The sequence below is a fragment of the Mchenga conophoros genome, linkage group LG12 (genome assembly GCF_057382185.1).
Source record: "Mchenga conophoros isolate Kocher_MC1m ecotype Shallow Benthic linkage group LG12, M_conophoros_male_GT1.1, whole genome shotgun sequence".
NCBI classification, from domain to species: domain Eukaryota; kingdom Metazoa; phylum Chordata; class Actinopteri; order Cichliformes; family Cichlidae; genus Mchenga; species Mchenga conophoros.
Genome location: NC_140537.1, coordinates 38658761 through 38682449, shown reverse-complemented (window position 1 = coordinate 38682449; position 23689 = coordinate 38658761). Strand labels below are relative to the sequence as shown.

Below are 23689 nucleotides of genomic sequence, written 5' to 3'. Positions count from 1 at the left end.
ACACCTCCCATGTGACTTGAAGAGGGGGTGTTCAGAACAAACTCACATCCATATTGTTTCAACTGTTCTTTGTCAAAATCCTTTAGTGCATTCAAAAACTCTCCCTTAGCACCAACAAAATTAGTACCTTGGTCACACCTAATTTGTCTTACATGTCCACGAATAGAAATAAAACAACGTAATGCATTCATAAAGGCATCAGTGGTAAGGTCATCCAGCATTTCAATATGTATTGCCCTAGAACACATACATGTAAAAAGAAGACCATACCTTTTAAGTTCCTTTCTACCCTCTTTTACATAAAAAGGTCCAAAACAGTCAATGCCACAGTAGGAGAATGGGGGTGTTGCTTCCATTCTATCCTCTGGCAGATCGGACATCCGTTGATCTTGAGTATGTCTCCTGTACTTTCTGCAGGTTGTGCACTTGTAGATGTGAGAAGCAACTGCATTGCTGCATCCTGTGATCCATAGTCCATTGGAGCGCAGCTCGTTGACAGTTATTCCTCTTCCTTGATGCTGCACCTTTTCGTGGTAGTGTTTAATAAGTAAAGACGACACATGACTTGATTTGGGAATAATGGCAGGATGTTTGATATATGGGTGCAGAGTTGCTCTTGTTAAACGTCCTCCCACCCTGAGCACTCCCTGCTCATCAACAAATGGACTTAGGCTGTACAGCTTGTGTGTCTTATCCTTCAGTTGAATGTCCTTTCCTCTAGTTAAGTCCTTGATTTCTTTGCTGAATGTGTTTTCTTGTGCAAGTTTTATTATGAACAGTTCTGCCCTTTGTCTGTCTTCAACACTTGTGTTTTCACCTTTTGTTTGGGTGAGTCCTTTAAAATCCTTCACAAATTTCTGTAGACGAGCAATAGCTTTAACCGCTCTTCTCCAGTCTGAGAATTTGGTGAGACGGTCTAGTATTGTTCTCCTTTCTTCTACTTTGGTGTTGAACACATGTACTGTTTTTAGCTCTGGATCATTGGGCTTGACTTCCGTAAACTTGCCATTTTCAACAGGTAGCTCGCTTTGCCACAAAAACTCTGGACCTTTAAACCAGTTAGAGTTGAGTAGCTGTTGGACACTGAGTCCTCTTGATGCATGGTCTGCTGGATTACTTTCAGATGGTACATGATGCCACTGTCGTGGGTCTGTGAGTGACCGTATCCTTTGAATCCTATTTGCCACAAACACGTGAAATCTCTTTGCATCATTATTCACGTATCCCAACACTACCTTGGAATCTGTCCAGAAGTGTTCTTCAAGATCACTTATCTCCAGTTCATTTCTTAACATTGCACTTGTTCTTGCGGCAACTACTGCAGCCGTTAATTCAAGTCTAGGGACAGTAGTGACCTTGGTTGGGGCTACACGTGCCTTTCCCAGGACTAGGGCACAATGAACATCACCCTTTGATGTTACTGTTCTTAAATAACTACACTCTCCGTAGCCTGTCACACTAGCGTCTGAAAAATGGTGTAATTCACACTGTGCAATGTCTGTGTTTGCAGGTAAGACATGTCTTTGAACTTTCACCTTTGACAGGGTTTGAAGATCTAGGAGCCAGGATTCCCACTGTGTGCTGAGATCATTTGAGAGTGGCTCGTCCCATCCAACTTTCTCTTGACATAACTGTTGCAGGATTTGCTTTCCTCTTAGGATGAACGGTGCCACAAATCCCAGTGGGTCATACACTGATGCTATTGTGCGCAGAATTCCTCTTCTTGTCATTGGGTGCTCTTTTACAGTTATTCTGAACTGAAATTCATCAGCAGAAACGCACCACTGAACACCAAGAGCCCTTTCCATTAATGGCTCTCCAAGTGCCAAATCTAAATCCTTAATACTTTCTGCACACTCTTCTCTCGGCAATGACTTTATCACATTTTCACTGTTTGATATGAACTTGTGTAATCTTAGTTTACCTGTGCTACACAGTTCTCTTGCCTCTTGGACTAGTTTTATGGCTTCTGACTCTGACATAACACTAACAAGTCCATCATCTACATAAAAGTTCCTTTGAATGAACCTTACAGTGTTTGGAGTGAACTTTCCCTCACCTTGCGTGGCTAGATGTTTTAACCCAAAGTTGGCACAGCCAGGAGAAGAAGCAGCGCCAAAGAGATGAACCTTCATTCGAAAGACTGAGGGTGGAACGCTTAGGTCACCATGCTCCCACCACAGGAAGCGTAAGTAGTCCTGGTCTTGAGGTGTTACATGAAACTGGTGAAACATGCGTTCCACGTCACACATTACAGCAACGGAGCCCTTCCTGAACCTACAGAGCACTCCCACCAAAGTGTTTGTGAGGTCAGGCCCTGTAAGCAGGTGCATGTTCAGCGAAGTGTCTTGATATTGTGCAGAGCAGTCAAAGACTACACGTATCTTGCCGGGCTTCTGAGGGTGGTATACCCCATGGTGGGGGATATACCAAACAGGTGTATTACAGAGTTCTTTCTCTGGCACTTTCTCTGCGTCACCACATGCTATCATGTTCGCCATAAAATTTGCATAGTCTGTGTAGTACCTTTGGTCCCTTTTGAATCTGCGTTCGAGACTACTTAAACGTTGCATTGCACTTGGCATGTTATTGGGAAGATCTGGCCTGTCGCCCTTGAAAGGCAGTGGCATTTCATAGTGTCCATCTAGCTTTTGCTTTATTCCTTCTTGTAGCTTTGTAATAAAGCGGACATCTTCTTGCGAAATGCTTGTCTCTTCCACTGCTCTCTCTGTAAAGTCTGATTCAAGTGCTTTGATTACATCTGGAAATGTTACTTCCTTTACTTGTGTCTTGCAGATGTAATGAACCTTATTCTTTAGTTTTGTGGGTGACTCAGTCTCTGGTATAACTTGTTTTACAATGATGCGGTGACTTACTCCAATTACATCATTACCTGTATTACATGAATCACAGTAGCTGATGATGCTCCAACCCAAATCTGTTCTCTGAGCGTATGGCTGGTTTTCTTCACCACATACGACCTCTCTGGGCATTAAGGCTTGTGTGCAGTTGTACCCTAAAAGGAGTCCTATATCACAGTCCAAAGGGGGTGCAATATGTTCAGTGAGATGCTCCAAATGTGACCATGCCCTTGCAGTGTCTGGAGTAGGAATATGACTACGATTAGCGGGTATAAAGTCTCGTGTGTAAACAACTGGTACAGTGAGTTTCTTCTTGGAAAACAGTCCTCTTATTTGCAGAGCTTCAAGTTTTGTGCATGGTACAGTAGTTTTCTTGGATGACATTGTAGATAGATTGAGCTTAACTTGAGTTTTGGTTGTGTCCAAGTTATTTGCTACTTCATTAAGAATAAATGAAGAATCACTCTGTGTGTCCAGCAGAGCGTAGATCAGTACTTCTTTACTTGGCTCATTTTGTGTGGATACGTAGACTGGGACTATTGCGGATGTCTGTGTGTTTTTACTTTCATGAGTCACTCTATTAGATGTGGTCTCATTGACTATGTCTTGTGACTGTGTTACCTGATGCTGGGTTTCCTTCAGTTCACTTACTTGTTGCTCTTTAGGTGGTTCTTTCTTTGCCTCTTGTCTTTGTCTTTCTTCATGCAGGCATGTAGGATGCCGTTTTGAGCATGTGTTGCATGTCATCTTGTTGCTGCAGTTCTTGGAGAGATGGCCACTATTTAAACAGCCAAAACATAACTTTTCACCTTGAATGAATTTGACTCTCTCAGCGACAGGTTTCTCAGTGAACTTACGACACTTGTGTAAGCCGTGTCCTGCTCTTTTACAAAACACACAAGAGACCATGCTTCTTTCAGTAGAGTTAGTTGTGAAGATTTTCACTGTATCTTGTCTCTTAGGAATGGGTGTAGGTTGAGGTTTTGTCTTTGGTTGGTCAAAGTCACTTTGTCTTATGGCTTGGTATGATGTAATGGGATTACATGCGATACTTGCCTCCATTGACAGGAATGTTACAAAGTAACTGAAACGTGGGAATCTTTTGTGCTCCAGCTGGTACTCTGTAGCCTTTCGGTTCCACCTGTTACTTAACCAATCTGGTAGTTTAGCAGCAAGTCTTTGATTCTCAATGCCATCATTGAGAATGTTCAGATTCTCATTATTAGTCATTGCAGATTGGCAGCTTTGTAAAAAGTCCACAAACTTTCTTAGCTCTGCACTATCCTTTCCTGTGACCTTTGGCCAGGTGTGTAACTTGTCTCCAACGGCCTTAGCAATGACAAAAGGCTCTCCATAACGTTCGTTGAGCATATTCCATGCTGCCTCATATGAGTCTTCAGAGCCAATCAGAAAATAGCCATCTAAGGCTTCCTTAACACAGCCACCAACATACTTCTGTAGAAAAAATATCTTTTCGGCAGTGGGAATGTTCTTTCTCTCTATTAGAGTCTGAAAGGACGCCTTCCAATGCTTAAACTTAAGTGGATCCCCACTAAATACCGAGGGCTCTGGAATAGGCAGTCTATTAGCTGACATAGCTTCTGCCAAAACCTTTACAAGCTCACCTGTGCTCTCATAAGTGACATTTGACTCTCTTCGTGGTTGTAAGGGTTGATTAGCAGTATTCTTGGACTCTGTTACCTGTAAGTTTGCAGGGTTTAGAGTGACTCTTTCTTGCTTTACTGAAATGTAGTCTTCCTCATAAACTTGTAGTTTTGCCTGTGCTGCCTTGAGTCCTTTCAGATTTTCCAATCTTTCAATTTCTCTTCTTAAGTCCTCAACTGACCTTCTCCTCGCAGCACTTTCCTCTTGTTGTCTCTTTATCAGGGCCGCTTTCTCCTTTTCTCTTTGTAACTTGCGCTCAGTTTCCTCCTTTTCCTCTAGGAGACGTTGTGACATTGCAGCAGCTGCTTGCTCTGCGGATATGCGTTTGTCTTCTTCTTCAAGCATTTGCATTCTTTCTCTGTACTTCTCTTGTTCTGTCATTATCTGAAGCACAGCCTTTGTGGCTTCATACTCTGCTGCAGCTTCTTGTCTTTTGGAGGAGGAACCATTAGAAAGAACTGTATTGGCTTTAAATGGACTATGAACTGAGACACTAACAGAGCTAGAGGATGTAAATATAGAGCCTGCATCAGGCCATACAATCTCCTCTTGAGTTTCTCCTTTAATGTGACATTTGATCTTTTGCAAAACTACTGTAGTCACTGATGTGCATTTGTCTAGCTTGGAACGCATATCATGAGGTGGTCCATCCATTGCTCTGTATTCATCATAAATATCATTAAGCTCGGCTGCTTCTCTTTGTACAACGTTCATGTGACCTTCAAGAATGTCAGGTGGATCTCCTTTTATAACAGATTTTTTTGCCACTTTGATTAATGCTTTCCATCTGTCATAAATACTGTCAAAGCGACGTTGCAACCCTTGTAACCTTTGATTATGGAATTCTTTTCCTTTTTCTGTGAGCATGCGAGACCTTTCACTTCTACGTTGCTCTATTTGCACTGTTTGCTCTAAAGAGGTTTCATCCACTTGCCTTGCAGCTTGTTCTGCACTGGGAGCTTCAATTTCTGTCTCATTTGTGTCTGACATTTTGTTTTTCTTGTAATGCACTTATTTGTTGATGCAAAATCTCCCTTTAACTTGACTTGAGTAATGAATTGTGAACTTGGGTGCATTAATTCCCTTCTTGCTAACTTGTGATGCTGTTGTTGTCAGGCTTAACACAGTTCCTTATTGTTTCTCCTTCCTTGTGTCATCTTTCCAAACATAAACTTTAATGTCTGGCTTCTGGACATCTTTATGAAGAAGCAACTGTGAACTTGTGTGTCCATTAACATTTGCAGCAGCTTGGTCCTTGGTGCACTGGCACGATGTTGCCACCAGGGGGCCGGGAATCATGCAGGTCCGAGTTCGACTATCACTTCTACCTCTTCTTAAAGTCAATAAAGAGTTCTTTTACTGATGGCATGAAGTTGGCTTTAATGTTAGTTGTAAGATCTTGGGGTTGTTACAGCTTCACCTTGATCACAAACTACGCCACCGTCGAACTAAAACATAACATAAAATCCAATGAGATAGTAAGACGAGTGAATTAAAGACATAAAATGATCTATATAACATACAAACATACCTCGCTGGCTGACCCATGCTTTGAGGCAGAAATGAGCACTTTACAGATACTTTTAAGAAACAACTTTCTCTGAATTAAATTGGCTTCTCTTGCTTCAACTTGCCATGCTCACACATCAACATGGGCGTGCATCTCCCTCAGGTGCACCAGTGGAACCAAAATGCAGTACAATAGTTCCTACATGAGAATTTTCACAATAAATGACCTAATGGCATATAAAATATGCATAGTGCAAAACAAAATACATTAACTGAAAGTAAGGCAGTAAAACAAGTTGATGGGCCTTTAGGAATGAACTTAACTAATGCTTAAATGAACTGAACCCCACTGAACGGGGATTAACAACTTTACACAGCTTCCTGCCTACACTTGGTCTGTGTGGTGCCTCACTCTTCCTCATTGACCTGTAGCACAGGGCTCTCACACCGACCTCCCCTGACGACCTGTCTTTATTGGACACTGAAGTACCATTAGCATTATTTCTGTATACTTTACACTTAGCAAGAGAAGCGTTAGGTAGTTAACTACCTGCTTAGTTAGCCAACTACCTAACGCTATTATATCAGTGTCTAACAACAAGTGACATTAGTTAAAGCTCAACTATAGTTTCGGACGACATAAAACACAGTTTAAGAAAACGTGTAATGTAGAGAACTGACATCAAATGAAGGACATAGCGGAGTAACGTAGTGTTTGCGTTTGACGTTAGCTAGCGTTTCTTTGTCGGTTAATTTACGTTTTCTTACCCTCGTAGTTGTGTATATATGATGCAGCATATAACTTAATCCTTTATCTAACATGAATCAGTGATGTTCAATTCTCCCTGGGAGGAGAGACCCGAGGCGGCCGCCGGTCCGAGTGTCCAAAAATTGTACTCAAGTAAGAGTAGCATTACTTTAAAATATTATTACTCAAGTAAAAGTGAAAAGTAGTCGTCAAAAAAGTTACTCGAGTAAGAGTAAAAAAGTACTTGGTGAAAAGACTACTCAAGTAGCGAGTAACTGTTTGAAATGTCAGATTTATTTTATAAATAAATGCTATCAGACAAACAAAAATAAATAAATATACAAATCTTAGTATTTTCAACAGGAATATATGTAAAAACATCAAAATAAGGCACAATGATTCTAATTTCCAGGTTTCAGTTTTTCCACAACATAAAGCTTTTTTCACCAATACCTGCAGTAAATAATATAAATATATAAACAGTGCAAACAATTTCCACTGACTAGATATGCTGTGAACTTTATATTCATTGTTGCTCCAAATGGCACAGCAGCCTCAGAGACAACAGAACGAGGCAGCTTCAACATATGTTCATACAAGGCAGCTCAGTTTACCATAAGTTGTATGGGTGTGCATCTGTTTCTGCATATTCAGCAAAAATGTGCCCTTTCTTCACTCAGTGAGGTGATGGTTCAGCTTCAGCAGCAGTTTGCTCTCAAGGTTCTTTCTGTGAAGCTGTGACTGTTCAGCAGTGAACAGGAGTCCTGCGTGACTGAGAAGTCCTTCACAAGCTCCAGATGCAGGAAGAGCTGTATTGACTTTGATCGACAGCTTCTTGATGTGAGGAACGCCATGCAACAGATCCACACCTCTGATCTCTGGTCATTATAGTGCTGTATACACTGCCAAGCTGCAGATGTTTGGCAAGAAGATTCAATCACACTGGAGATGTTTTTACTAACTCTTGTAGAAAAACAAAATCCTGTCATTCATGTCCCGCACAAACAGTTTGCAATGAATTCCAGATTAAGTTTAAAATAAGAATGTGTGTAAGGCTGAGCAGTGCTCGCCAACAGATCCTCCTGTTTGGCTGTTACTCTGGGGAAAGATGAGAAAGACTGTGATGGAAGCGCGACTGGAGCTGCGATGTAGCCTCTAATCTCTGCATGGCTGTCCTGAGAAGGCAAACACCTCAGTCTGGAAAAAGATGAAACACGCCCCTTCCAACCACAGGGGAGGGAGTTGGATGGAGCTAGCATCCAAAAGCTGCCCATACACTGTGCGATTTTTGGCCCATTTTGAGCAGATTTTTCAGTCGCGCAACCGATTTGGGGATCGGCCTGAGTTTCGCCTTAATCGTGTGTCGTGCATCATGTAGTATACATGGGGTAACGAAAAGCAGTTAACACCTCACGACCAGCTCTCAATCATCAATCGTTTGGTCGCAAGATAATCAAACCTGTTTGAAATCCTGTCGCCCCTCAACGCAGCCTCTCACACTGCGCACGCACAAACACAGAAATGGAAGTGAAAAGGTGGAGCAGCACGGCAGTGCAGCGTGTGATCTGGACACAAGAGATGGAGGCACAACTCATCCAGGCAAGCTCATCATCCGAGTACGTAAGCGTAGAGCTGCCACCCAGGCAAAAGAAAAATAGAGTTATATCACGTTAGAGCGTGAAAAGTTTATTGTTCTAACAATATACCTTTCACATTTGAACAATATATTTATATTGTACAAACGTGATAATTATGTATATTGTAATAACGTGTAATAATAACGTGATATTCTATTGATTATTATATTGTTCAATATTGGTCCACACTCCAGCCTAGCAGGTGGCGGTAAAGTGCCTTTAAATTAGCGGCAGAAGAAGAAGCAGCTAAACACGGGGTGTCAACGAACGTCTAGAAGCTAACTCCTCACAGCGCTTTGCTACATTATTAATTACCCTGACGGTGCTCGCTGCACTACATAGAGAAATGGAAAATGTTTTGCCCATTTTGTGGCGTTAGCTTCAGCCTCTTCACTCCTTTTTGTGCATCCCGCGTTTAGCTGCTGCTTCTTCTTCTGCTGCTAATTTAAAGGCGCTTTACCGCCACCTGCTGGGCTGGAGTGAACCCCAGTTGTCTACAAAGTCGTCAACATCATGGGCTCATCCGATTAGAATGAGAATAAGCAGTCATCAATTTATTCTTAGTCAATAAGGAAAGACACACATGGACTGCCAATGCTCCGCTGCCGCCCCGTGTGGGAGTGAAGAAAGACTGAGCCAGAGTGCAGTCCTTATACAACGTGTGACAGGTGACTGCAATTAAGGGCAAGCACCACACCCAATCAAAGGTGAGAGAACTAAACAAGGTGCATCTGGTGAAGTGAGTGGGTGTGCTGGGATGTGCTAAAATCAGAATCAGAATCAGAATCAGAATCAGAATGGGTTTATTGCCAGATGTTGAGGTTTACAACATTAGGAAATTGCTGCGGTGCTTCAGTGCAGACAATAAGAATTAAAGTGCTATGTAGAAAGAAAGATATGTGCATGAGATATACATGGGATATATACATGAGAATAAGAATTAAGAGTGCTACGTAGAAAGATATATACATGAGTGCAGGTGGTGATCAGTGCCAAACATGGAATGATGCAGTTACACAGCGTAGGGTCATGTGTTAGTGGCGGGGACAATCATGTGGTTATTGTTCATGTGTCCAACAGCAGAGGGGAAGAAACTGTTCTTATGGCGAGAGGTTCTGGTGCGAATGGACCGGAGCCTCCTGCCTGAGGGGAGCAGGTCAAACAGACTGTGTCCAGGGTGAGAAGGGTCAGCTGAGATCCGAGCTGCACGCCGCAATGTCCTGGAGGTGTACAGGTCCTGCAGAGATGGGAGTCTGCAGCCAATCACCTTCTCAGCAGAGCGCACAACACGCTGCAGTCTCTGTTTGTCCCTGATAGTGGCTCCAGCGTACCACACGGTGATGGAGGAGGTGAGGATGGACTCGATGATTGCAGTGTAGAACTGCATCATCGTCCGTGTTGGCAGGTTGAATTTCTTCAGCTGCCTCAGGAAGTACATCCTCTGCTGGGCTTTCTTGATGACGGAGGTGATGGTGGGCTCCCACTTCAGGTCCTGGGTGATGGTGGTACCCAGGAAGCGGAATGAGTCCACAGAGGTGATGGGGGTGTCAGTCAGGATGATGGGGGGGAGTGGGGCTGTGTGCTTCCTGAAGTCCACAATAATCTCCACTGTCTTCTGGGCATTCAGCACCAGGTTGTTGTGGCTGCACCAGGACACCAGACGTTCAACCTCCCTCCTGTAGGCAGACTCGTCCCCGTCCGAGATGAGTCCAATAACGGTGGTGTCATCTGCAAACTTGATTAGCTTGACAGACTGGTGGGTGGAGGTGCAGCAGTTGGTGTACAGGGAGAAGAGCAGAGGAGAAAGAACACAGCCCTGAGGGGAGCCGGTGCTGATGGTCCGGGAGTCCGAGACATTCTTTCCCAGCCTCACGTGCTGCTTCCTGTCCGTCAGGAAGTCAGTGATCCACCGGCAGATGGGATCAGGCACATTCATCTGGGAAAGCTTGCCTCGGAGATGGTCTGGAAGGATGGTGTTGAAGGCAGAGCTGAAGTCCACAAACAGGATCCTGGCGTAGGTTCCTGGGGAGTCCAGATGCTGCAGGATGAAGTGTAGGGCCATGTTGATGGCGTCGTCTACAGACCTGTTGGCTCTGTATGCAAACTGAAGGGGGTCCAGGAGGGGGGCCGTGAGGGTCTTGAGATGGGAGAGAACTAGGCGCTCAAATGACTTCATGACCACAGATGTCAGAGCCACGGGTCTGTAGTCATTTAGTCCAGTGATCCTAGGTTTCTTGGGGACAGGGATTATGGTGGAGGACTTGAAGCAGGCAGGCACATGACATGCCTGCAGTGAGGAGTTGAAAATGCCAGAAAACACTGGGGCCAGCTCGTTTGCACAGTGTCTGAGGGTGGCAGGAGACACACCGTCTGGGCCGGGAGCTTTCCGAGCATTCAGGTTCTTAAACTGCTTCCTCACATCTGCTTCATGAATATGAAGAGTTGTGGTGGGAGGAGGTGGTGTGAAATCCTCTTTTGTGTGGGGTGAGGGGGGGGGTGTTGTAGGTGAACAGTTTGAAGGTGGTGATGGCTCTATGGAGGGGGGAGAGGTGGGGGAATGAGTGTCCAAAGTGTCTCTATTGTTGGGGCCGTTGGAGGTGTGAAGGCTGCCTGATGGCTCGTCTAAACGGCAGTAGAAGTCGTTAAGGGTGTTGGCTAAGAGCAAGTCATCAGTGGAGTGGGGGGTTTTAGGCTTGTAGTTTGTAATATTCGTAAAACCTTTCCACACAGAGGCCGAGTCATTCTCTGAGATCTGCTGCTGCATCTTCTCAGAGTGCTGATGTTTAGCAATGTCCACTTCTTTAGTGAACCTGTACTTGGCCTCTCTGTAGCAGTCCCTGTCTCCGCTTCTGAACGCCTTACTCTTTTCCAGCCACAGCTTTTTGAGTTTGGGAGTAAACCAGGGTTTGTCATTGTTATAACTCACCCTGGTGCGTGATGGCACAATGCTGTCCTCACAGAAGTGGATATAGGAGGTGACAGTGTCCGTAAAAGTTGGGTCTTTACAACAGTTGCCAAAGTGCTGCTCTTAGGGGGTCATATGATTGTTGGGTTTTTCTCTGTGTGTATTTGTAAACATACACGGCAGACCCAGTGGCATTTTGATGCTTTTTATTAAAGCTTTGACGGTTGCTGTCCACAATACTCACAGAGCTGCAGCTCTCCCGCTGCTCGCTCAACACTATCACAACAACACAACCACAGGACCCAATACAATATTTAATTCGGCGGGGCGTGATTGCGGATGCCGTGCAGGTGCGTCCGCCTCCTCTGCACGGCACCGCAGGCCACGCCCCGCCACAGTATTATTGTAGGCTCTGAATTGAATTGAACCAAAATTTACAGGTGATAAGCAGTGAGATATAAGTGAGAGCGGACAAAGGAGGATGAAGATGGAGCTGCCAGGCAGGAGGAGAAGAGGAAGACCTCAGACAGTATTCACTGGTGTAGACATCAACCTGTCAGCCTTTTTCCTCCACAGCTGACTCTGATCCCACTCAGTGGAGCTCACACTGCTCCAAAGTCTTCCTGTGAACGTCGGCTGGCAGCGCCGACACGACTGCTGTGTCCAACAGTAACCCATCAACACTGCAACCAGAAACCATCCATATCCAGCACGAAGGGCTCCATCATCATCATCATCAAGAGGATTTCCAGGGCTTCCTCAGCCCCGAGACGTGTCCCAGTTTTCTACAGTCATGCTGTAATGCTGATAACACATTATATGTAACTTATAAGTAATGGAGTATGTTGCTTAATTACTCTTAACTACTCGCTACATTACTTTCATGTTACGTCATAAAATGACCTGAAACATAAGAAGGAGGGAACAGTCCAGCCCACCTTCACAGACCTCTGTCCGACTGAGGAGACACATGCAGAGCGAAGACGAAAACCCGAACAACCTGACCTCGGAGTGGTTGTCATGGTGATCCTACCGTAGAAACGAGGCTGCAGCCTGACTGTCTTTGTTACCTGCTGAAGTTCCTGCTCTGGCTGCTGGACTCGGGTCTGTGTACACTCGGCTGTCTGCGATAGGGGAACTGAAGAGGGTCCAGCGTGTCGGGGGGGAGGAGCAGATGTGACCTGTGACCAGCCGCTCCAGGCACTTCATGATGACGGATGTCAGTGCAACAGGACGGTGGTCATTCAGACAGGAGACCACTGATTTCTTAGGAATGGGGATGATGGTGGATGTTTTAAGGGACCACTGACTGCCTCAGGCAGAGGTTGAAGATGTTGGCGAACCCCCCTGCCAGCACACGCTCTGAGAAGCCGGCCTGGGATGCCGTCCGGTCCCGGAGCTTTGTGAGGATTGACCTTTTTGAAAGTCCATCTCACAGCTTCTGTTTTGAGAGTTACAGCCTCCCTGTGCTCCTGAGGGTAGAGGATCTGCTCTCTGTTGTCTTCATCAAAACGAGCACAGAAGCTGTGAAGCTCGTCTGCGAGAGATGCAGTGGGCTGAGCACTGACCGTGTTGTCCTTCTTGTAGTCAGTGATGCAGTCAGTCCATCCCACAGTCGCCTGGTGTCAGAGCTGTGGCAGCTGGACTCCACTTTGTCCCTGTAGTCCTTTCTGGCCTTTTTTATGGACTTTCGGAGGTCGTACCTGCTGCTTTATATGCATCAGCGTCCCCGGAGTTAAAGGCAGAGGTCCGCACTTTTAGCTTAGCACGAATGTCTTTAATTACCCAGGGTTACTGACTTGGATATATGTTTCTTTACTGTGTCACTGAAAAATGTAATCTGATTACACTGATCATACATCACCATTATGTGGAAGTGATCACAAACAGAAAGATCTGCAGCTGCAGTGAAGGGTGGGAAACATGCAACAAAGAAGCCGGTGGAAGGTGGTTCTGAGGCTCCCTAAGTTAATGTCAGTTTTGCTGATTGGCTGGAAGCCATGGCTCTGCTCTTTTCTTCTTCAGAAGCTAAATGCCAAAATTGCAATCTGTGCTGGAAAACTTTGATCCAGTTTGATCAGATCTGGTCCGTCTACATGACGGGGTCCTGATCACAAACCAGGTCCTGATCACAGAGGCCTCCCCGCAGCCCAGCGGGAGCTTGGGATCTGTGTGGGCCAAACTGAAGGATTCTGGGAAGTCGACACCTAACCTGCCGCTGATGCAAAGACTCTGTTCAGCTTTAGGCTGCACTTCATCCATGATAGCATGCGACTGCAGAACCTTTCTCCTGAAATCTGTAATAAACGTCCGTATTAGAACGAAGCTGTGCACAAATTGCTGCCATCATTTTTACTTTTTAGTGCCACTGAATGAAAAAGGTGTAATTCACTTGTTCTAAGTGTTTCCTGTCAGGTTCAGACCTGCGGCTCAAACAAAGCACAAAGAATTCATTCACATTCACATTCAGAGAGAAAGCAGCCACAAAATGATCCCCCTTCAGGCTGACGCGTCCCCCGCAGCTCACAATCACATGCAAAGGTAACCTCCCTGCTCAGCATTAAAAGGCAGCTGTCATTAAGGCCACTGCAGTGTGTAACCACGTGTGTGTGTGAGCTGCCATTAGGCGCCCACCGCAGAGCAGCTCGGTCCACTCTGGCCCACAGCATGCTGGGAAAATCTTCAGCTTCCCTGCCGGTCTGAGCTCAGAGCCAGAGAGCTAAATGACAGGGTTGGCTCCTCCTGGACACCCCGCACGGCGAATCCAGCGCTCCCTCCACTGCTACCCTGCAATTAACACACTGCTGAGAGGAGGAGGAGGAGAGAGCTGAGGGAAAATAAAAGTGATGAATGTGTCAGATGAGGATAAAGATGTACTGAAGGAGTCGCAGCCATGATGGAAAAGCTCCATGTTCATGTATGTAGTCTGTGTACCACTCAGCCTCTTCTCACTGCTGCTGAATCATCATTCAGAGCCTGAACGGCTCATGATGTCAATAAAACAGCAGAATAGCAAAACAGTCCTCTTTCATCTAACTGATGAACTAAGGACCGTTAAACGCTTTGAGTCAATTCAGATTAAGACTTTGGGGTGAAAAAAGGCACCAGGGAGCCTCCTGGGTGGGTATTTCATTACCAACATCATGGAGACCCAGATCATGCTGGGGGTGGATGGATGGCTGACAGACGGATGGATGGATGGATGGATGATGGATGGATGGATGGATGGATGGATGGATGGATGATGGATGGATGGATGGATGGCTGACAGATGGATGGATGGATGGATGGATGGATGGATGGATGATGAATGGATGGATGGCTTATAGATGGATGGATGATGGATGGCTGACAGATGGATGGCTGATGGATGGATGGATGACAGATGGATGGATGGATGGATGGATGGATGGATGGATGATGAATGGATGGATGGCTGACAGATGGATGGATGGATGACAGATGGATGGATGGCTGACAGATGGATGGATGATGGATGGCTGACAGATGGATGGATGATGGATGGCTGACAGATGGATGGATGACAGATGGATGGATGGCTGACAGATGGATGGATGATGGATGGCTGACAGATGGATGGATGATGGATGGCTGACGGATGGATGGATGACAGATGGATGGATGGCTGACAGATGGATGGATGATGGATGGCTGACGGATGGATGGATGATGGATGGCTGACAGATGGATGGATGGCTGACAGATGGCTGGATGGATGGGTGGATGGATGACAGATGGCTGACAGATGGATGGATGAATGGGTGGATGACAGATGGGTGGATGGATGGATGGATGGATGGATGGATGATGAATGGATGGATGGCTGACAGATGGATGGATGGATGGATGGATGGATGATGAATGGATGGATGGCTTATAGATGGATGGATGATGGATGGCTGACAGATGGATGGCTGATGGATGGATGGATGACAGATGGATGGATGGATGGATGGATGGATGATGAATGGATGGATGGCTGACAGATGGATGGATGGATGGATGGATGGATGGATGGATGGATGGATGATGAATGGATGGATGGCTTATAGATGGATGGATGATGGATGGCTGACAGATGGATGGATGGATGGATGGATGGATGACAGATGGATGGATGGATGGATGGATGGATGGATGGATGATGAATGGATGGATGGCTGACAGATGGATGGATGGATGGATGGATGGATGACAGATGGATGGATGGATGGATGGATGGATGGATGGATGGATGGATGATGAATGGATGGATGGCTGACAGATGGATGGATGGATGGATGGATGATGAATGGATGGATGGCTGACAGATGGATGGGTGGATGACAGATGGATGGATGGCTGACAGATGGATGGCTGACGGATGGATGGATGACAGATGGATGGATGGCTGACAGATGGATGGATGATGGATGGCTGACGGATGGATGGATGATGGATGGCTGACAGATGGATGGATGGCTGACAGATGGATGGATGGATGGATGGGTGGATGGATGACAGATGGCTGACAGATGGATGGATGAATGGGTGGATGACAGATGGGTGGATGGATGGATGGATGGATGGATGGGTGGATGGATGACAGATGGATGGATGGATGGATGAATGGGTGGATGACAGATGGATGGATGGATGACAGATGGATGGATGGATGGGTGGATGGATGACAGATGGATGGATGGATGACAGATGGGTGGATGGATGGATGGATGGATGAATGGGTGGATGACAGATGGGTGGATGAATGGGTGGATGACAGATGGGTGGATGGATGGATGGATGGATGGATGGATGGGTGGATGGATGACAGATGGATGGATGAATGGGTGGATGACAGATGGGTGGATGGATGGATGGATGGATGGATGGATGGGTGGATGGATGACAGATGGATGGATGGATGGATGAATGGGTGGATGACAGATGGGTGGATGGATGACAGATGGATGGATGGATGGGTGGATGGATGACAGATGGATGGATGGATGACAGATGGCTGACAGATGGGTGGATGAATGGGTGGATGACAGATGGGTGGATGTCCTGACTGCACGAGATCTTAATGCAGATTTGATATTTGCATTCTAGTAAACAAAGTAAACAGACCTACAAAGCTTTGTCTCTCTCGGGTCATCTGCTAATCTGAAGGTCGATAGTTCGATGCTGGGATGCTCCAGTCCACATGCCAAAGTATCCTTGAGCAAGATGGGACCCTGAGTTGCTCGTGATGGAATTACTGGAGTGTGACTGTGTGTGGTGACATATAAAGTGCTTTGAGGGCTACAGTGGAAACATGGAAACAAGGACCGGTCCTGATGACCTGCAGCTGACGGCCCTGCACGTTTCACACTGATGCATCATGATGCGACGCCGACCGTGGATCAGAGACGCGTCGGACGAGCTTAAACGTCTCGCAGCATCTGTGCTCAGTCTTTATGTGATTTATTTATTATGTGATTTATTGATTGTTTTGTAGCGATCAGCAGTCAGACTGACGGCTGCACTTCCTGTCCTCTCGACTCAGAGTGCTAATTGGATAATTATCCAATCAAACATCAGAGCTTGTCCACAAATTAGCTGCTAATTGACCTGAGAGCCCCGAGAGAGCCAGAAACATCCACCCCGCCTCTGTGTGTGTGCGTCTGTGTGTGTCGCAGTGGGGGTTACTAATGGAGCAGGTAGGCAGTGAATTCATTACTGTGTCATTTCTAAGGAGGCCGTTTAAAGGACCGAACCCCACGGAGCGAAATTACTGGTCTGTGTGTGTGCGTGTGTGTGTGTGTGTCTCCTTGTGCGTGTGTGTGTGTGTGTGTCCGTCTGTCTGTGTGTGTGCGTGCGTGTGTGTGTCTCCTTGTGCGTGTGTGTGTGTCCGTCTGTCTGTGTGTGTCCCTGTGTGTGTGTTACCGTCTGAAGGTCAGATGTGTTTTCAGGTGGAAATAAATAAAAGTAAACGAACAGTAGAAGATGATTTTACTGCCGTGTGTGTTCCTTTCCTAACCTTGATTGGCGTCTATTTCAGTCTCAACTGTGTTTTTATTGGTTTCCAGTGCGCTGAGCCTCCCACACTCTGCGTGAGTCGTCCTCCAACACGAGCTCGTGGTTCTGGTCCGGGTCCAGAGATCACATTTAAACCCAACGCAGCACCAAAGACTCTCAGAGGACACTCGGGGAGGTCTCGTCTCTACGTCGTCCTCAGACCGCCACACAGACTGAGCGCGTCCAAACTTTGGCTCATCTCTACCATCATCTCGTGCTTGTTAAAAAGAAGACGACCTCCATTTATCCAAATGTAATTCACCAATGGCACGTCCTCCTGATGAGCGTGACAGCAGCGCTTTCATTATGTCTGAACAGACGTGTTTTCGCCACGATCGTCCATAAACAGATTTCTCCATGAAAACGCACAAAGCGTGTTTATGACGAGGAGGAATCAGACAAAACGAGAGCAGACGCTGCCGTAGGAACAAACGGGGACGCTCAGGGTCTTTCATCACAAACTGCATCCGAATGAAGACAAAAGAAATCCCATTTTCATCACGCAGGTGGAACAAAAGGCAGGAAACACAAAGAGCTTCCTGTCGAAGTCTTTGTGTTTGTGTCAGAGTTTCTGACAAACACCAGGAGGAGGAGGAGGAGGAACGCACGAAGGTCATTGAACTTGCGTGAGCAAACGTCCTAAAAGTTCACGTCATCACTGAACGGCCTCTAACAACCATGTTTTTATTACTCTGCAGCTTTGTGTGTTCGGGGGGTGAACTGGTTTTACACTGGTTTTACACTGGTTTATTCTATTCATTTTTTCTTTTTTTTACTTTAGTTTTGTCTCATTAAATCATGCAGAATATCACCAATAATTAAAACTCATATGTAAACTGATACTGGATTGTTTTACTTTCCAGAAATTTCCTTGATTCTCCGGATGAAATAAAGCAGAATTTTCACGGGAACATTTCCATCATGAGCGTCTCCTGAACGAGCACCGCCACCCGAGTCTAACCTCAGTCCCGCGTCTGCAGAGAGGACCGGTGCTTACAGGCTCTGCTTTGTCATTGGTCCTCACGTGAATCACACACACACACACACACACACACACACACACACACTGTAACTGGTACATAATTGACTCACGAGTTGTTTTCACACCGTGGATCGGCTAACACGCCGTGACTTCTAATGGACGTCCGCACAATGCGGCCTCATTAGTCGGGCCGACAGCCTCTCCTCCCTGTGAGGCCACAGCTGTGGGACTTGTTGCAAACAGATGGACTCGTTTTTACGGGCGACCCTCGACACAGCGCGCTCGGCCTGTATTGTAGCGGCACAAAGAGCAGCTGGTATTTAGCGGCTGCTGCAGTCATGTTCGAGGAGGAGGAGGCCGCTGCGCGTTCTTAATCTTTTGACTCTCGAGACTTTAATGATCCTTTAATGAAAACACTCATTTGTCACATTTATTGGTGGAAAGTCGTTGCGTTTGGAGGCCGCGGGAGCGCCTGCAGATATTTGAAACTGCAGTTTTCATCCTCCAGCACAGCTCAGCCCGGTGAAACAGAACAATATTAATAATGTCTTTATCTTTTCTTTATATTATTTATATTTGTTGTGTGCAGGAATCTGACAGCGCTCCTGTTTTCCATTTTAAACATGACAGATTTCCTCTAAGTCAGTGGTTCCCAAACTTTTCCTGCTGGCCCCCCTTTGTTTAACAAGAAACATGTTCGCCCCCCCTGCGTGCACGCGCACACACGTCCTCCAACCACACACACACATATTTTGCTCCATTGTGGTTTATTTCACACCTCAAACATTTAGTAAACAATTAAACAAATACAAGTAAACTGCAATAAATTACAGGTAGTAATAAAATAAACCACTAACTCTTTTACGCTGCGTCCGCACCTACACGGGTGATTTTGAAAGCGCAGCTGTTTCGTCCACGTAAACGGCGTTTCGAATCACCGAAAACTGAACTTTTTAAACTCCTTTTTTGCGTTTACGTGGACGAGGAATACAGAGTTGGTCACGCAGTGTCAAAGCTATGTGTCTTTTTTCACGTCACGCTGTGGCCACGTTATTGCTTACATGGGATGAGTTTCAGAATGATAGAGACGAAATGCTGTTAATCTGACTGCAGGTTTTACACGCAGTTACTGTCCCTCCATTTACAAAGGCAGAGGCGTCACAGTGTGATTATCTTACGTGTAGTTGTTTTTTCTGTGTAATAATGTTCAACATTGCATCAATACATTTTTCAAAAAATGCTTCTCTGTGCAAAATGTGTTCAAAAACATAAACAGCTGTGGGATCCTGTTAGTCCCTGATTTGAAGAGCCCAGCGCTGCTCCCGACGCAGGGAAACCTACCTCCGCACCTGTGCAGGTGAAGCCAAAGGGAAGATTTGCTTCACCATACTTTCTAGTCTTTGGCTTAGAATGAAGTTGGTTTGGAAACATATTCAGCGACGCTTCATCTCCTGCTTTGCGTCCGTGTGGGCGCCGTGCTAGCAGTGTCCAAGCGTTGTTTTTTCTTTTCAGTGGTGAGAGTGAGACAGGGATCGGTGTTTTGAGCCATTTTATTCAGATCACAACACAACACACACCAACCCCGAGTCCCCGTGTTTTAACTCTGCGGGCGTGATTAAGGATGCACCGCAGACCACGCCCCCCCCTGCAATGGCTCGGGGCGGGCCCCACACTTTGGGAACCTCTGCTCTAAGGGAACACGTTTGTTTTTCTGCATTTTTGTTTGTTGTTTGCGGCGCAGTTACAAACCTGTTTAATGACATCACTCTGTTGTTGTTTGTGTAGTTTTCACGTCATCGTTTAGTTTGGTTGTTGTTTCACTGAAACAGGAACTCGTCTGTTCAAACGCATCATAGTCCTCATGAAACAACACAGTAATCAGATTACCACAGGCTGCCAGTACAAACCGTGGCAGTAAGAACAGTCATCATCACTTTGACCTTCTCATTAATCTGTTGACCTTGATGGAGAGGTCAGAGGTCAAATGTGACACCATGTTTGAAGTCCTTGCCTATGTTGACAGCACGCTCATGCTAAATAAATCCTGACTCGAGCTCGTGGATAGACCGTTACCGTGAGCCCGTTCGACCTGACGTCTGTGGCGTTGATGTGGCGGGACGTTCCCATCGCCCTGAACAGCACGGGTGAAGTACCATCAGCAACACGTGGCGTGTGCAGCTGGCAGTTTGTCCCGCGAGCTTCGCACTTTGTTTGGGGCTCGTCGAGGACTCGGAGCGAGCCGCCGTCTTCAGCTCTTTAAACTCAACAGATTTCCGCTCTCACCGCTTCATTCGCAGCCTCGACAAACACAAAAAGAAAAGATGAATATTTTTCAGGGAAAGTGACGCTATTGAACCGCATGACTTTGTCCTCCAGAGCCAGGCGGAGATTGACGAGCGCTAATTTTCCCCCTGAAAGGCTCCCATTCAGGAAGAGGACTTTCTTTCAGCGCTGAAATCATTATGATTAACATTATTATGAAGAGGAAGAAAAACTAAGGTCAACACGTCTCCCACAGGTCAGCAGCTGAGAAAAGCTCGCCCATTAGCACACGCATGACAGCTGATAGGAGCCGGGTAAGAGAGGGGTGATACTGAGCCACCCACACACACACACACGTTTGTCCTTATATCCCTGTGGGGACCCAGATCAGTGCCGAAACATGAACCTGCTTCCATAATAATAAAAATACAAAGGTCCCCACAAGCTATATTAATCTGTCGTATATTTTTCAGGGAAAAATAATCTTTATGCTGAAACATTTGTTTTTATATCAGGCCAGTTCACAGCAGCAGTCATCTTTGGTTCATTATTTTCCTTTTAATCTAATTTTACATTCAATTATTTTTGAATTTATTTTTCATTTTACTTTATTTTTTATTCTATTCAGACTATTTTTGTATTTTCCTGTAACATGTGATTTTTATTGTTTGTGCTCATTTTATTTTATAGTTTGCCCTGCAGCATTTTCAACGTATATTTTTGTAAAGACTGGAAAACACTTTAAACTCGTGTAATTTTAAACGTGCACACATCATATCATCTGCAGGTAAATACACTTAACTGTTCGACCTCCAACACGAGCTCAGCTTCATGGTCTGTCTCTACGTACTGTCTCCATGAAGTGACATTTAATATTATATATAGTATTAAATACCATTGAAATCATACTTTTGTAGTATCAGTGCTGTAGTACTGCAGCGGAGGACCCGAGCATTTCTTCCTGAAGCAGAGCTGGTTTAAAGTGTCCTCGCAGCGTTGGTTAAAAGCTGAGGCCGGTCCTCACAGAGGTAGCCCGGTGAGCGCACACACACACCAAAGATTCAGAATTGCTAATTGAATTTCATGGCCTGTCTTTGTCGTTGGCCGCCACCTTCTGCTACTGTTGTCGTGCTCTGTAACAGTGAATGAATGAAAGTGTGTTTATGGGGGGGGGCGATGAAATGGCTCTTTGGCAATAAATGGCTCTTTTCAGTGGCGGTGTGTGTGTGTGTGTGTGTGTGGGGGGGTAATAGACAAGCCTATATACTCCCAAACAATAGCTCCCCTCCCCTGGTGGCGGTGGGGGGCGGCGGAGGATCAAGGCCTTTCCAGCCCATGAATTCATTAGTGCTGCTTTCTGGGCGAGGGGGCGCGCTGCCTCGTCTTTATCGTGCTGAAATGAGCAATAAAAGAGGCTTAGGGAGGTGACGGGGGGGCGGCGAGGGCTGACAGGACTCGGGCGAGAGACGGAGGGTGGATTTAGGGAGACAAGAGAGAAACTTTTGTGGAGGTGGAGAGCGAGAAGAAAAGTGGATGGTGTGGAGAATGGGGAGTGACGGGTGCGCTAATCTGGCATCCATCTGCTGCTGCTTGTACGTGACTGCCAGCGGCCCCCAGCACCTCGAAATGACACCAAAACATTGGACTAAATGTTTCTGGATTAGGGGCTTTGTCAGTGACACCCCTCAGCACCCGGCCCAGTGCATGACAAAGAGCCCCCCCACCACCAAATGGTTAATAATTAGATTAAAACTGAAAATAAATGAGGTGTGAATGAGGCTGAAAGCTGTCTGCCCGTCCCTGGTCACACCGTCCACTCGTGGAACCAGTTCACAGCACTCTGCTGGTTCCCAACGTGCAGCTCGGGCCCCCCCAAAGTTCTCTGACAGATGATTAATGGTCACGGGCGTCAGTCCGCGTGCACGCTCAGTCGTGCAGGTCGCTGTAGACTGCTCTGTGCCTCGTGAACATGTTTAGATCCTGACCAGCGGCCTTCTGCTCGACCGCCGATCTCTGCAGCAGTCACTTTATTAGGAACACCTGCGTGTCATGCAGTGATCGAACGAGTCAGGATGTGACCAGATGTTGCCCATTCTTGACCAAGAAAACAAGAGAACGGCGTGTGGCATCACGGAGATGGAATGAGCTTTTCTACTGGTTTCTGATCAGTTAGTGAATCAAAACTAAATAAATAAAAATATGAGAGAGGAATAAAAGTTCCCGGTCCATCCTCCCAACCCGCGCCCATGGTCTGGATTTGCTTCGTGACTGGACCAATAATATTTCAGTTTGAATTTCATGACACGATGCAGCTCAGAGCGTCGAGTGCTTGGCACCAAACATCCTCCTTCTGTCTGCACACACACATCTCACCAGAGTCCACTGAAATTTTCCCAATTTTTAGAGTTTTGTGACAGAAGCTGAGGCTTTCATGCAGACACGTGCGTTTGTGCGTGTGCACGGAGATAATGCAGGCAGGACGAGGCGGCTCGTCCCTGAAGCTGTAATAGCGTCGATGTTGTTGTTGTTGAACCATCTCGGCGCTCAGCGGCAGCGTTTGAGGAGATTGAGGCGCAGATGACATTTTGTGTTTGGAGCTGATGTGAGTTTTCCCAGCGGGAGGTAAAAAGGACTCGACTGCACTTTATTATCACTTAGACACACAGGAGGGTGAAATCAGGCTGTTTGTATTCAGCCTGACACTCCTCTTCATCACCTCCTCCTTCCTGCCTCTCGCTTTCTCTCCTCTTTTCTCATCCTGCACACCTCGCTCGGTTCAGTTCAATGATTCAGTCAGCAGGCAGTGCTGGAATGTAACTAAATACATTTACTCAAGTAAATCAGATTACTCGATTACTTTCTTTTTAACTCAGCAGGAAATATTCTGCACTTCCTGGATCCAGTGAATGCACACTGAATGAGTTCATGTTGATGGTTTGGCTATAAAAACATAAAATATGCAAAGTTTTAGCAACTCTGCTCATTTTAATATACGGCCATCATCGTCATCCTCATCATCACCAGCTGTACCTGTGTGTTTAAGTTAAAGACAACAGCTGT

The 23689-nt window shown here is 46.0% G+C and overlaps 1 protein-coding gene across 1 annotated transcript in view; it reads right to left on the bottom strand.

Moving 5' to 3' along the window:
* LOC146563336 (uncharacterized) overlaps positions 1 to 65 on the bottom strand; it is a 5899-nt gene extending 5834 nt beyond the window's left edge. The window contains exon 1 of the mRNA XM_085293207.1: positions 1 to 65. This exon is cut by the window's left edge and continues 935 nt beyond it. The gene's annotated coding sequence lies outside the window, so the exon portion shown is untranslated.
* Between the last annotated feature and the right edge of the window lie 23624 nt (positions 66 to 23689).